At 37.7% G+C, this 14,720-nt stretch overlaps 1 pseudogene; it reads left to right on the plus strand.

The window, feature by feature from the left end:
- The window catches only part of LOC114047866, a 12,411-nt pseudogene extending 2,551 nt beyond the window's left edge, over positions 1-9,860 (plus strand).
- The last annotated feature ends 4,860 nt before the right edge of the window (positions 9,861-14,720 follow it).

The raw sequence follows: 14,720 nt of genomic DNA on the forward strand, positions 1-14,720 counted from the left end.
GATAGATAGATAGATAGATAGATAGATAGATAGATAGATAGATAGATAGATAAATAGATAGATAGATAGATGGATGGATGAAGAAAGAAAGAAAGAAAGAAAGAAAGAAAGAAAGAAAGAAAGAAAGCCTGTAAATCAGAAGATCTGGATTCTAGTTCTGACTGAAACCAAATATCCATATGCCCTTAGGCAAGTGACTTCTCTTTGGGCCTTAGACTCATCATCTATATTTAATTATCCAGAAGATATTGCTGTTCAGTAAAAAAAGATCAGGCATTCAGCTATGCCATACACCCAGAGGGATGTGTGCTCCAACCAACACCTAGGGGTACCTATAGGGAAATGCTAAACTCTCTGGTTCTCGGAGAAGTACACTTTTCTCCTCTAGTCCTTATGGGTGCCAGTTTCTCATCTCCCTAGTCTAGGGGCATGATCTGTGTAGATTCATGAAATTAAACTCTTGACCTGAACCAATGTGAAAACTTTCCCCTTAGTTCTGTGTTCCAGTAAACCCAAATCACTGAACAGAGCAGCTAGCATTCATATGGCACTTTAAGATTTGCTTTATAAAGATTATCCCATGTTATCTTCACAATAACCTTGGTAGTTAGGCAATATAATTGTCCCCATTTTACAGATAAGGGAATTGACAAAGACAGAGGTTAAATGACTTGTCCAGGGTTACACAGCTAGTAATTGTTTGAGGCTAGATTTCAACTCAGGTCTTCCTGACTCCAGGTTTAACATTATATCCAGTGTCACTTAGCTAAAAGATATTCATCAAGGATGTATCATTGACTCATTTGGATACAGTTTCCTCATCTCTCTGTGTCTGTCATGGTGGTATCCCTTACAAGCATGTGTCAAGCTTAAGGGAGAAGTCCCTGATTCCCAACTGGCTTTAGTACTTAGGCAACAAGGAAGCTGTGTCAATAGTTTTAAGGCTTAGTCCCTGGACCAATTAAATCTCAAGGATGGTTCTAATGTCTTCTAAAGAAAAATTAGCCTAGTCTTCATGGGGTAAGTGTTTTTCTACAATCCCCCCCATATACTATCCCTCCTAAGAAGTCAGACTCAGGGAACTCAGGGCCTGGGGTTGCCAAAGCCACTGGCTTTGTGCCTCTGATAGCAACCTCCAGGTGTACCTTCAAACTACCTCTATGAGTGGCTGGCTTATGGGCTCATTGACCAGCCACTGGGTCAAATGAGATTCTAATCAATTCTTCCTTCCTATTCTTCGGTAATGGAGCAGTGAAATGGAGTGAAAAGTGAGCAAAGTAGAAGTGGTCAGAGAAGCTTCTCTGGCTACTTTTCCCTTTACTTTCACTTGTTCCCATCAAAGTCCACCCTGGGCCATTTCTGCCACAGCCTACTGGATCAAATGAGATAATATTTGTAAAGTGCTCAGTATAGCACTTGCATATAGTAGACACTTAATACATGCTTGCTCCCAACTCTCCCTCTTTGTATAGAATTTCAGCTCAAAGAGTGGGTCATAAGGCCCATGCCTCACCAGACATGACATAACTCTGCCCTAAGTAAAGGAAATGGCATTTGAACAGATGATTGATTAGGTCCCTTCCAGTTCTCTAATTCCTTGATTCTAGTGGAGTCTGCCAAGTGTTGAACAATAGTGGAATTTCCATTTCTCTTCATACTCCTTAGAGACACATTTGTGTAAGTAACCTAGTTTCTGTTTCCATTAGTTCTTCTAAACTCATGAAATATTTATTTGAAAACATGTTTACTAGAGTGCCTCTAGTTGTGTAGACATAGAGACATTTTCTGTTTATGCTTTGGCCTTTGGATGATGCATTCATACTACCTCATGTATTTCAGACCCCAAAAAAGATATAGAGTTGTAGTACAAAAGAGTTTGGATAAAAAGCACCAGAGCCACACAGAGGTAGCAGTTAAGAGAACTTCAATCCTATTCACAAGGGGAGAGGAGAGTAGATGCCAACCTGGAACAGATTCAATGTGCGGGCCCCACATAGTTCAGTAGCTTCTGGTGCAGAACCATATGCAATGCCTTTCATAGGCCAGTCAGAGGCCTAGAGCCCTTCAAGGCTCAAACTTACATAGAGTTTTAGGGAGTCAACTGACACTAATAGGACATTTATGCTATCCATGGAGGGAGATATTATTGGTAGAGTCAGAATCAGTGAAATGAAGATATTTTCTAAATCATCTAATAAAGAGTGAAAAATGAGTAGCAGAGAATTCTAACTGAGCATTCCAGAAAGAGGTTGAGTGGGGTGGGGGGGGGTTAATTTCTAGTTTGGGGTTTCTTAGCCTTAGTGTACAAACTAGGGGTCTGGGGCTATACCTTTCAAATAATTTTTCACCAATTCACAAGAATTGTTTTTGCAATATCATTGAGAATTTATGATGCCATTGAATATAGCCGTTTTTTTTTTCCACCATGAGTTCTTGAAACTTTCTAAATTTCTAACCTGGCAGTTTACCAATTACTGATCCCAAAGTTGTTCCAGAACTGAATGATTTTTTTTTCAGAAGGATTTTGTGAAACTATGTTTGCACATTTCCAAGGCTTCCGAGTCATTGCTTTATCAAATCATACATATCTGTGCCCAACATTACACTTTTAAGAGATGTATGCTAGTTTTTTTAGTTCTATTTCCTGAGGCTCAGAAGTAAGGACACATAGATGGCAAGATGATTAAATAAGATGTATGTGATTGCTTCCAAAGTAGTTCCAGAACAACAACAACAAATATTGTTGTGAAGATAACCTCTTATAGATTGGACAAATTTCTTATATCCAAAGAGGGAATATATTTAGAACTATTTTCACTTGAGGGGAAGAGAAAAAGAAAATAAAAGAAAATTTACTACATATATGCACTTGAACAGTAAATAAACTAAAGCTGAGAGTCTTGGCTATAAACAATATGGCCAGTGACAAGCTCCAAGTCAGTTTGACCCTCTACTCCAATTTCTGTTCTTAAATAATTGATAAATCACTTCTTTGTCTTGATTAAAGACTTATTTTATCTAGATTACAAATTCCTTAATACCCTCTGTTTTCTTAAAATGTAACCCCTTTATCCACCCTGATAAATATGTAGCAGTCTCTCCCTTCAAGAAGCTCATAGTCCTTCAGAGGTAACAACAGATAGAGAGGTAAATGAGAGAGAGAAAGGGGGAGGCAGAGGAAGAGAGAGGGGGTGAAGGTAGATCAGTAGCGTTGAAATCAAATATAAACAAGAATGATTAAGCTATGGATAAGGATCCCAGCAGGCTGTGTATTGACTTAGAAAACAACATCTTAATATTATTGTGTTCTGTTATGTTTTTATTTATTTTGTTAAGTATTTTCCAAAAACATTTTAATCTTGTTTGAGTAGCAATGAGGAGTGTTGTGGGCTATATGTGGCCTGTGGGTTGCATGTTTGATACCTCTGAGATGGATAGATGGATAGATGGATAGAGAGATAGACAGATAGATAGATAGGTGAGTAAGATCTGATGAAATCTGAGATAGAGAAGTAGCTGTGTTGGGTAGAAAGAAGGCTACAAATGTGATAGAGGTTGTGGAGGTAGAAATGACAATATTTCACAACTAATTTGATATATAGGATGAGTGAAAGTGAGGAGATGAGAATGAATGACACAAGAGTTGTGAAGATGAATGACTAGAAGGATGGTGGTATCCTGATGGTATAAGAGCATTCTGGGAGAGGCATGGGTTTGGAAACAAATCTAATGACTTCTCCTTTGGTCACTTTAAGTTCAGATGTCCATGAATCATTCAGTTTGAAATGTCTAATAGGCATTTGCATAAGTAGATATATAACCAGAGCCTATGAGAAGTGCTGATGTTGAATATATAGATCTGGAGTTATCTGCATAGAGATGATAATTTAATCCATGAAAATTGTGAGGTCACCAAGTGCCAGAGTGTATAGCAAAAGGTGAAGAAAGCCCAAGTCCAAACTTTGGGGTATGCACACAGTTAGTAAGTATGACATGGATGAACATCCAGCAAAGGATACTGAGGAGCAATCAGAAAGGCAGAAGGAGAACAGTATCACAAATACTGAGAAAGGAGAGAATATCCAAAAAGAGGTGCACAATAGTGTCAAAGGCTGCAGAGAAGATCAAGAAGAATGAGGTTTGAGAAAAGATTTGACAATTGAGACATCATTGGTACCTTGAGGAGGGCAATTTCAGTTGAGCAATGTAATTAGAAGCCAAATTGCAAAAGGCCGAGAAGTGAGAAGAGCAGAAGATGCAGTTAGTAAAAGGTGTGGTGATGGTGGTGGTGATTGTAGTTGTTGTTTTTAAGGAGTTTGGTTTAGGCAGGGAGTAGAGATATTAGGTGAGAGCCTAGAGGATGGAAAGGTAGGATTTGAAGAGGGCATTTTTTTAAAGGATATGAAAGTCTTTGAAATGTTTTTGGCAGCACAAAAGGAACTGGTAGCTAGGGAGAGATTGAAGATTAGAGAAAGAGAAGGTGATAATAGAATCAATGTCCTACAGAAGACAGAAGGGGGATCAGATCAAACATATATGTGGAGGCATGGCCTTGATGGAGAGAAAAGCTATCTCATCACTAGAGACTAAAGTATAGGAAATGAAAAGAAAAAATTATGTGAAGGGGTAATGAAATGTAAAGAAGGAAATCTCATGGCAAATGGCCTTGATTTTCTAAGTAAGGTATGAAGTGAAGGCCTCAGAGTAGGAAGAAAGAGTGGTGAGTAAGCTTGAGGACGGAAGAGAAGGTTTGGAATAGCTGCTGTGGTGAATGAAATAGAGAATTTGGGAAGAATAAAACAATTTTGTAGTGGACCCATTAAGCATCAATTTCATTAATTCTTCCAGCTGCATTCAGCCCTACATCAATACAAACAGAGGAAGGGAGATGTAGGCAATGCAAATATACTACTGGGTCTGACTTTATACTGCATTTTCTCCCAAAAATCTGGTTTTCATAATAGCTGAGTGAAGTCTATAGTGTTCTTTTTCCTATGTGTTTTTTTCCTTCAAAAGGGATTTCATTTTAGGTATGACCCCTATATTCAAACCAATCTGGTATTATTATCATTATTAACATTTTATAGATGAAATTCAGGTTCAGAGAAACTGAGACTTACTCAAGGTCATAGGCAGCAAGTGCTGGGTTAGAACTCAAACCCAGGTCTTCTTGCTCCAAGCCCAGTTTCCTGGGCACCTTTCCTCTCAGGAATAGAATCCTGGTCCCCTGGTTCCCAGGCCAATGCTCAAACACCCCACTGCCTCCTTTAATGCAATAGCAAATGGTATAAAGAAGTGCTAAGCAATTCAAAAAAGCAACAAAAATTAAATGGAGTAATTATCACTTAATAGACAAAGATCACACACAGTGCAAAGAAAATTGGATTTGAAGTCAGAGGATCTCAGTTGTATACTGGCTTTGATGTTTGTTAACAATGTGACCTTATGCAAGTTATTTAATGTCTCTGGGTTCTAATTTTGTCATTTGTAAAGTGAAAGAGTTGGAATAATTTATCTGTAATCTCTGATCTATCAAAAAAGAATGAAAAATATCTATTAGGCAAAAATGGAACACTTTTCTCTTGTTGACTTTTCAAACTTAAGTATCCTTCATATCCTATTCTTGATTTTTTTTTGTTAGAGGGACAAATTTCTCTGCTACTCTCACCATCTGTGGGGTAAAAATGAGACATCTGTTAGAAAAAAAATGAGAGACACTCCCCTGAAACTGAAGTCACTCATCTGCAGACAGCCATAGTCAGAAATAGTTCTTGACTTCACATAGAATAGGTAAGACAACTTTGGGACAAAACCCAAATGTTTCAAGTTGTAAGCTTTCTGAGAGCAGGGACCTTGTCTTATTAATCTCTGTCTTTTCTCTCGCTCCTGGCACAATAACCTTGAGCAGAGTAGGAATTTACTAACGTTTTGTTGAATAAATATTTCTTGTTTACAGAGCAGTGTTAGGGAGATATAGGTCATCAGAATTATGCCCTCACTGTCTACTTGTTACACAGATGGATTTTGAGCTATAAACGCTCCCCTATTATAGGAAATAATATCAACAGATCTGTTATCCTCTTTTACCTTTTTGTTAACTCCGAGACCCAAGCTCAAAACTTTTGGCATAATACCCCAATGTTAGATTTATCTCCATCTCTTCCCTGGTCATGTTTCCTTATCTCAGTTACCTCCTCCCAAATGGATTCCTAATAAATAGACCCAAATAACAAATACCAGTTGTTAACCTTGTTTGTAAAGAGAAAGAAAACATTGAAAATAAAGAAAGGCAAACAGAATTTCTTCATGCTCAGGGGAAGAGGCTTCAGGGTCCCATAAAGTGACTCATGGGAAGAAATACAATATAGGATTACTGCCTTGAGGGTCTATTTTCAAGGATTTCAGCAACATAACTTGTGCTTTGATACACCCTGTACACAGTTAGCCCAAGCTTCCTCATTCCTAGTGTCCTGGATTTTTTCTTTGTGGCAGTTGCTTCTGCATGTGCTTCTGCTCTCCCAGGTCACCCAAAGTCATGTTCTTTAATACAGGCATATCTCATTTTACTGTACTTAGCTTTATTGTGCTTTGCAAATATTGCATTTTTTACAAATTGAAGATTTGTGGCAACTCAACATCGAGCAAGTCTCAAGCAAGGTACCATTTTTTCAACAGTTTATACTCACATCATGTCTCTGTGGCACATTTTGTTAATTCTTGTAATATTTCAGACTTTTTCATCATCATTATTATTATTATTGTATCATTTATGGTGAGCTGTGATCAGTGATCTTTGGTGTTACTAGTGTAATTGTTTTGGGCACGACTGTGCCCATATAAGATGCCAAACTTGATAAATGTTATATGTGTTCTCACTGCTCCATGGACCAGCCCTTCCCTGTCTCTCTCCCTTTCCTAGGACCTCCCAATTCCCTGAAATATGATAATGAAAGTAGGCCAACTAATAACCCTACAATGGCCTCTAAGTGTTCAAATGAAGTCAATTGATAAGGCAAACTTCATTGTTGTCTTATTTTAAGAAATCGCCACAGTGCCCCACCCCCAATCTTCTGTAACCACCACCCTGATCAGTCAGCATCCATCAACATCAAGGCAAGACCCTCCACCAGATTATGACTTTCAAAGGGTCAGATGATGGTTAGAATTTTTTTTAGCAATAAAATATTTTGAATTAAAGTATGTACATTGTTTTTAGACATAATACTATTGCACACTTAATATTCTATAATATAGCATAAACATAACTTTTATATGCCTCGGGAAAAAAAACAAAAAAGTCATGTGACTAGCTTTATTGTGGTTTATTTGTTTGGTCTGGAACCAAACCCACAATGTCTCTGACTCATACCTATACTTCATCCCATAAACATTACTTCTTTTCAGATTCACTCAAGAGACTGTTTTTTACCTCAAAAAAGGGATTACCTGATGTGACCACATTTTTACAGTGAGTTCTACAAGTCTTTATAGCCCTTTTTGAAAGAACAACTCTGTTATACTCTCCCTCTGGATTTGTTGTACCAAGAAAAGCAAGTGGAATGTGTTTGAGTATATTTGTCATCTACAGATCTAAATTCTGGTTAGAATTCATCCTAAATTCTACATAGATCTTTAGTGACTACAGGTCTAAATTATATGCAATATATACTAAATGAATGTGTCCATGCACATTCAAACAAGTAAAGCAACTAAAAAGCATCAATGTCTATACAATACCATGTGAAACAGCAGATTAAATAGGAAGGCAGCAAAATTATGCATAGCTAATATGCAAATGTATCTACAGAAATCTGCAGTAATCATCAGGAACATCAATGAATATATACAACCCCCCTTCCTTTCCTATTTCCCTGGAGGCTATTACCATCCTCCTAGTCACCACATTCACAACCTAGATGTTATGTTCAACTCCTCACTCTCTCCCCACTCTTCATAACCAATGAGTTGTCAAATTCTGTGGTTTCTACTTGCATTTTTTTATATACTCCCTTCTCTACTGTGACATTGTCATCACTCTAGTGTGGGTGATTACCTCATGAATAGATTATTACAATAACCTGTTGATTGATCTCCCTGCTTTGAGTTTCCCCACTCCAGTCTACCCTCCATTCAGCTGCCAAACTGATCTTCTTAAAGTGAAAGTTTGACTATGTCACCCTCCCATACAATAAATTCCAGTAGCTTCCTATTATCTTCAGGATCAAACATAAAATCCTCTGTTTGGTTTTTAAAGGCCTCCATAATCAGGTCCTTTCCTATCTCTCCTATTTTTTCTTACCCCTCTCACCTTATATACTCTGTATATCCCTGTATTCAAGAAGCCTTTCCTGATCCCTCTTAATGCTAGTGCTTTCCTTCTGTTAATTATCTCCAAATTATACTGCAAATATTTTGTTTGTACATTGCTGTTTGTATGTTGTTTTCCCCATAAGACTGTGAACTCTTTAAGAACATGATCCCCAGTGCTTAGCACACTGCCTGGCACATAATAGGTGTCTAATAAAGGTTGCTAACTTGACTTGACTATGTAGGTAAATACTAATATTGTTGCTTGCCCTTCATTCTCAAAGAGGCCAATAACATCACAGGGTGATGTCTTAGTTCCTGCATGAATTAGATTTGAGTGAGGCAGAACTGCACAAAGTTCTCAGCCTTACTCTCTCTTCCACAGTCATTGAAGACCAGTGGCAAGACAATGACTGGCAATGCTCTAGGATACAGGAAATGACCTTGGAATCTTTGATGTCTGACCAAGCTCTAAGTGCTCCACAGTGCCTGCTTCAGCTGTCTTCATGGCAGCTGAAACAAATTGTTCTCATCTGCCCGTTATACAGGGGGAAGTCTTCACATACTTAGGGTAGATACCCCTCAACTCACTGATGGATTTGTGTCTCTATGCCTTAGGAGTATCTACAATTGATGTTATAAGAGGGATTCTGAAAGATCAAATGAATCTCAATGTACAGCCTCCTGGCTGCCTTAGTCCTAATAGAGCTCACTACCAGAATATTCCCTTGCCAGGGTATTTCTCAGAGCACATTCCTGAACTCTTCCCCAAAGGATCTGTAAAGCCCAAGCTATTTATATAAAATGAGTTTGTGGAAAATCTGTGCAGAGGAGCCCAAGTTCTAAGCAAATTTTCCTCAGACTTGGCTTTGGATTTTGGCTTTGTACATCTATCTGGCTAAAAGACTTTACAGGTGTATTAGAAGTAATAAACCTATGACAATCATTTCAGTGATCAGCCATCCATCAGATATCATGGAAGTTTGAATGATCAAGGAAGATTTTTAAAGCCAGATATGGACAATATATTGTTCTTCACTGTTGAAAAGTGTCTACACTAGAAAACTATACATTTACTAAGCAATATTTGAGGTTCATTTGAAAATATTTGGAGGCTGGACAAAAAGGTTTCAAGATTTGCTGCTCTCTTCATCTGGACAAGATTCAAAGATTCTGCCCTTCATCTAGCCAAGGACTATCCCAAGCTGTACATCAATGTATCCTTTAGGAGTCCCTTTGAGGAGTAGTTGAGTTATGAGGTCAGCTTGTGCATGACTGCAAACATCAGAGTGATTCCTTTTGCATCAATAATCAACACACTGCTGGATGATTGAAGACCATACAAGTTCAGAAAACTGTATTTCACCTGGGTGTGCAAGGACATCTAGTCCTTTCATTTTTTTGTGGATTTATTCTGTGTGTATAATAAGCTTTGGCAGGAAAATCAACCTGACTATGTGAACATCTAGCTGTACCTCAGGTAAAAAGACGGAATACAGAAAATAATTGCTGAAATGTATCAAGCACTGAATTCTAGACTTTTCATTGGATAGCCTTGATAGCAGTAAAGATGCTGCCTCTGGGTTAAGTCTTCTCTCCCTATTTAGACTGATTTTTGCATAATAGCATACATATATTCTTCTTCACTTCATCTGCTTGTGAGCCATTGTCTAGTTCAGAACATCTTCAGGAGGGATTTACTAACCACTCATAACTCATCTTTCCTTCCTCTGTCTTGGAGACATATCACCAGTAGGCCTAGACACCAGTCCCAACTCTGCCATCTGATAGCCATTAAGCCTTGGACAACTCACTTCATCTCTCTGAGCTTCATGTTCCTCAGCCTTAGCAGGCCTTGCCTACCTTACCTGATTATTAAAAGTAAAATGTTTTGTATTTCTGAATGTCACATATAAATGTGAATTATCATTATGACTAATCCTGGCTTTAAGATATATCAAGATATTATAGGCTGTCTCAAAGTTTGATAAAAACTCACAAAACACATTTTTATTTTAGTCCATTTTTTAAACCAATCAGTGCATACAACATTTTTTTTTTGAGTTAGAAGAGGGAAATGACCCAAATCAAAAAATCAGTTCCATTCTAAATAGCCATGTTTACTGTAAACTAGGTAGATTTGGCAAGTTGTTTTGTCACCTTCAATCCAAAAGGATGTTGAGAGTGATTTCTGTTGTGCCTTAGCCACATAAAAATGGGAAGAAACATTTTTGTCCCTTTAAGAAGGCCAACAAAGACCAAGACAAGAGCCTCTATCACAGACAGCTTGGTTATTGGGAAATTTCTGCCCCTGTGGACTTTAAAATCACCAGTAGAACAGAAGAAGTCTGGGTTTCTCCTGACTCAACTCTTTGGGTTCTATTTTCAAAATGCTCTTAAGTCACTAAGCAAAGGTGAAATTAGATGAACCTCCATTGCATCCTTAGAGCTTCTAGGCTTTTCTATCAGCGCTGAAGATGAAATTTCCTTTATGTCCTGTCTCTCCCAATTAGACTGAGCTCCTCAGGAGCAAAAACCAGCTCTTTTTTCTATTTGCATCCCCAGCACTTCATAGTGTTTGACTTACAGTAAGGACTTTAAAAATATCCTTTCATTCATTCAAATATTCATCCCATCTCTTTTTCAGTTCTATGCATTTTTTGGTAAAGCTGTATCCACTAAATCAAACAGCCATCATTTCATTTCATGCTAAAGTTACTTAAAGCTTGGGCCAGTTTACTGGCAAGATGTTCTGCTCAGATGTCATGCTTAAACATTACAAGTCTAGAATATCCATTTTATAATACATACATACACACATATAAATACATACACATAGGTGTTTATATACAAATATATGCATATATACATACACATATAAGATGCAACAAGCAAGTACATTTCTATATGCATGTACATATAGGAAGATATATGGATTCATGTGCATCAAACATTGATATAAATAATGGTACGAGCTGTCATAAAAATCATGACCCCACAGGTTGGTTCATGTAGTACCACTAAAAGAATTTACTCTAATGAGATCATATTTTAATAGAAACTGCCAAAAAGATCATTTAAGAAATGGGAAGGATTGGTATGAATAAACATTTTCTCATCTATTTGTTTCAGTTGAGCTTGGTTGAAAAGGCACATTGCACATAGTGGGCACTTAAAATGCTTGCTGTGGGTGGTGGTTTTTGTTGAAAGTATCATAATTCTTTTTCTTATTTGTTTCCAGACTCGTAAAGAATTGTACTCAAAATATAAAAATATCAACATCTGTGCTTAATTAATTTAAAAGTTTCATTTTTCCAGCCAAAAAATATTTTCTACTTTATTACCTTAAACATTTAATAACACTGATAATTTATGTGTTCAAAACAGTGAATCTGTCAAACGAATAAACCAAGTAGGATTGCAAATTGTTTCCACTTTCCTGTGCTAAGCATTGGAATGGTGCTATTGAATATACCCATTAGGAGTACCAATGTTTCTATGGAAAAACATAATCTATACTATGACATGGGATTCCAAGAACACTCCTCACTCTTCCTACCTCCACACCTTGCCCTCCTATAATACAATAGATTCAAGGTCTCCTGTTCCCCTGACTTCTCCTGATCTTCAGGTGCAACCCATTGATATTTTAACAAAAACAGCCTTCACTTTGGTTAATATTTAGAGATGACCTCAGACAGAGATTCTAGCAGAGGGAAGAACAGCTAGAAATTGGGGCTAGACAGTCAGTGACAGAACCCTAGTCAGTGGTAACAGCAAAGCAGGATTGCTTCTTTGGACCACTGCTCCATCTCCAGTCTATCCCTTCTCACTTCAGGGTAAGTCCAAGGCAGAGTCTCTGGTAGCAACTGCTTATTTTACCTCTTCTCCAAAATCTAGCACTCATTTTGTCAGCCCTGTACTAAGTTCTTCTTTTATCTCTTCACTTTTAACCTATATATACTGAATCAGTCTTAGCTCCTGCAAAGAAATGGCCAGGAAAGCATACATATACAATCCTGTTGGGGAAGAGGAAAAGGGAGAGAAGAAGCAGAGGAATGCCCAAGCATAGTGTCACAATTATTCTGAGTACATGTACAGGTTTGAGAGATATACACCTGATATGTACTTTTTCCACCAACTTCCCCCTACAGCAACCCTTCCTTCTTCTTTTTCTTCTCCCTTTTCCCCTTTCTCCTTCACTGATAGTTGCCACTTCTAAAAATGCCTCTATCCCTACCTACTTTCCCCCTCCCACTTTAAAGTAAAGCCATGACAGGTTCTATAGTGCCAGAATTGATGGTAGAATGGGGTTAGAGAAGTAGAGGAGAGGAAATACCAGGTTTGTGTGAATTAATTGCATGCTCTTCACAAAATTGTGATGTCACCAACACTTCACACATTTAATTTCTAATGAAAATCATTTCTGAAAGAAAGTTATTAAGGGACATAAATAATAAGAACACATCTGAAGTAGCTAGAAAATGAATGTCATTTTCTATTGCTCCATCTTCTAGAGACCTACAGATATTTCATGCTTTTGTCCTCTAGACATGCCATATGTGAATATGGGAAGAAGCCTGATAGTCAATGAACCCAGAAATCATTAAAATAATATGCTCCACTGCTTTGTTTAAGCATTGATTTTAGAGCACAGCATTTTTTTCCTTCTTAATTGTATGCATAGACATCACTCTGCAAGCATGATTTTCTGCCTTTCTGTATTATATCAAGCCCCAGGATACAATTAAGACAAGGCTTTTTATCTTCTACTGTTTGTGTATGGAAACACACAGGCTGTATCTATTTTTATAATTGGGGCATTTGCCTTCATTAAATGTTCTTGATGTCATCCCTGTAAACTCCTCAGCTCTGAAAGAATAGAGCTATTCCTATCATCTTGCTCCAATAGTTATTCATTTCACTTCATCCTTGTCTGTAAATTTCAAGCCTGCTACTAACAATTCAAGGGCTTGGATTTCTCTTAAAATACAAATATACAAACAAAGGCATTCATATAACACAAAGAATAGAGAGGCAATAGAATTGCATCATAAGTTTGAAGTGTTTTCTTTTTCAGGTATCCATGAAAAGTGTGAATGGTAATGAATTCAATGAAGAGAATATTACCATGTTGTGACTTTTAAAGTTGACTCTGTGGGTAGCCATCTAAAGACTCTTCAGACCAATTAAAAATTCAGTTTTCTTAATTATATGGTACAGAGCCAGTTGCTGACAATGCCTGGAACAAAGTCACAGGCTCAGTGGCTCCCTTCCTATCAAGTAAACTGCCTATGAAGCAGCAATTAAGCATCTACTCCATACCCACATGGGATAAACAGAAATCACCAAAAGGCAGTAGAAGAAAGAGCCTTAAATATCATCTGGTACAACTCCCTCATTTTACATATGATGTCCTGGGATTTGCCAAGGTCACACAAAGCCATAGAGTCATGCAAATGGAGCTCAGAATTTGTGTTATGCTATTGTGATGAGACCCTGTATTTTAATCACCCTATCTGCCACACACCTCAAATAATCTCCTTCTAAAGCCAACATCAAGAGGAACTGAGAAGCCCCCAATAAAAACATACTGCACAAAAAGAACTCAATCTTGCAGTTTTTTTACCACCACTCACACTCTCTTAGTACACATGGGGTTGGAAGTGGGGGTTGATCATAGTAATCAAATCACAAGGCTACACCTAGACAGTTCTTCTCCCAGTACTTCCTAGCTCCACACCTGTCTTGGCATGTATTAACAAATACTTTCTCATTCTCTGACATACAACCACTGAAACCAACCTAACATCCTCTCAAAATAATTCTCTGACTCTCAAGGCTCACAGAAGCATACAACTAGAGTAACTCTCACAATTGCTCTCTCTCCTTCAAAGATTCCTTGACCGCTGCTTTCAGGATTTTCTTAACCAAAATCATCCCTGAGACATCTAAGTGGCATCATGGATTGACCTAGACACAGAAAAACCTGAGTTCAAATCCTGCCTCTGGTACTTAATAGCTATGTATCCCAAGAAAGTCATTTAACTTCTGTTATTCATTTTCCTTATCTGTAAAATAAAGATAATAATAACACATATCTCATTGAGTTTTAGTGAGAATCAAATGAGATAATATAGAAATATTTTTCAAACCTTAAAGTGCTATCCATATACTGTTCAGTTGTTTTTCAGTTATGACCCCATTTGGGATTTTCTTAGCGAAGATACTGGGGTGGTTTTCCATTTCATTCTCCAGTTCATTTTAGAGATGAGGAAACTGGGGCAAACAGAGTTAAGTGACTTGCCCAGGGTCACACAGCTAGTAAATGTCTGAGGCCAGATTTGAACTCAGGAAAATGAGTCTTCCTGACTCCAGGCCCTGCACTCTATCCACTGTGCCACCTAGCTGCC

Source organism: Vombatus ursinus, unplaced genomic scaffold, assembly GCF_900497805.2.
Source record: "Vombatus ursinus unplaced genomic scaffold, bare-nosed wombat genome assembly UNPS02014791.1, whole genome shotgun sequence".
Lineage (NCBI taxonomy): Eukaryota > Metazoa > Chordata > Mammalia > Diprotodontia > Vombatidae > Vombatus > Vombatus ursinus.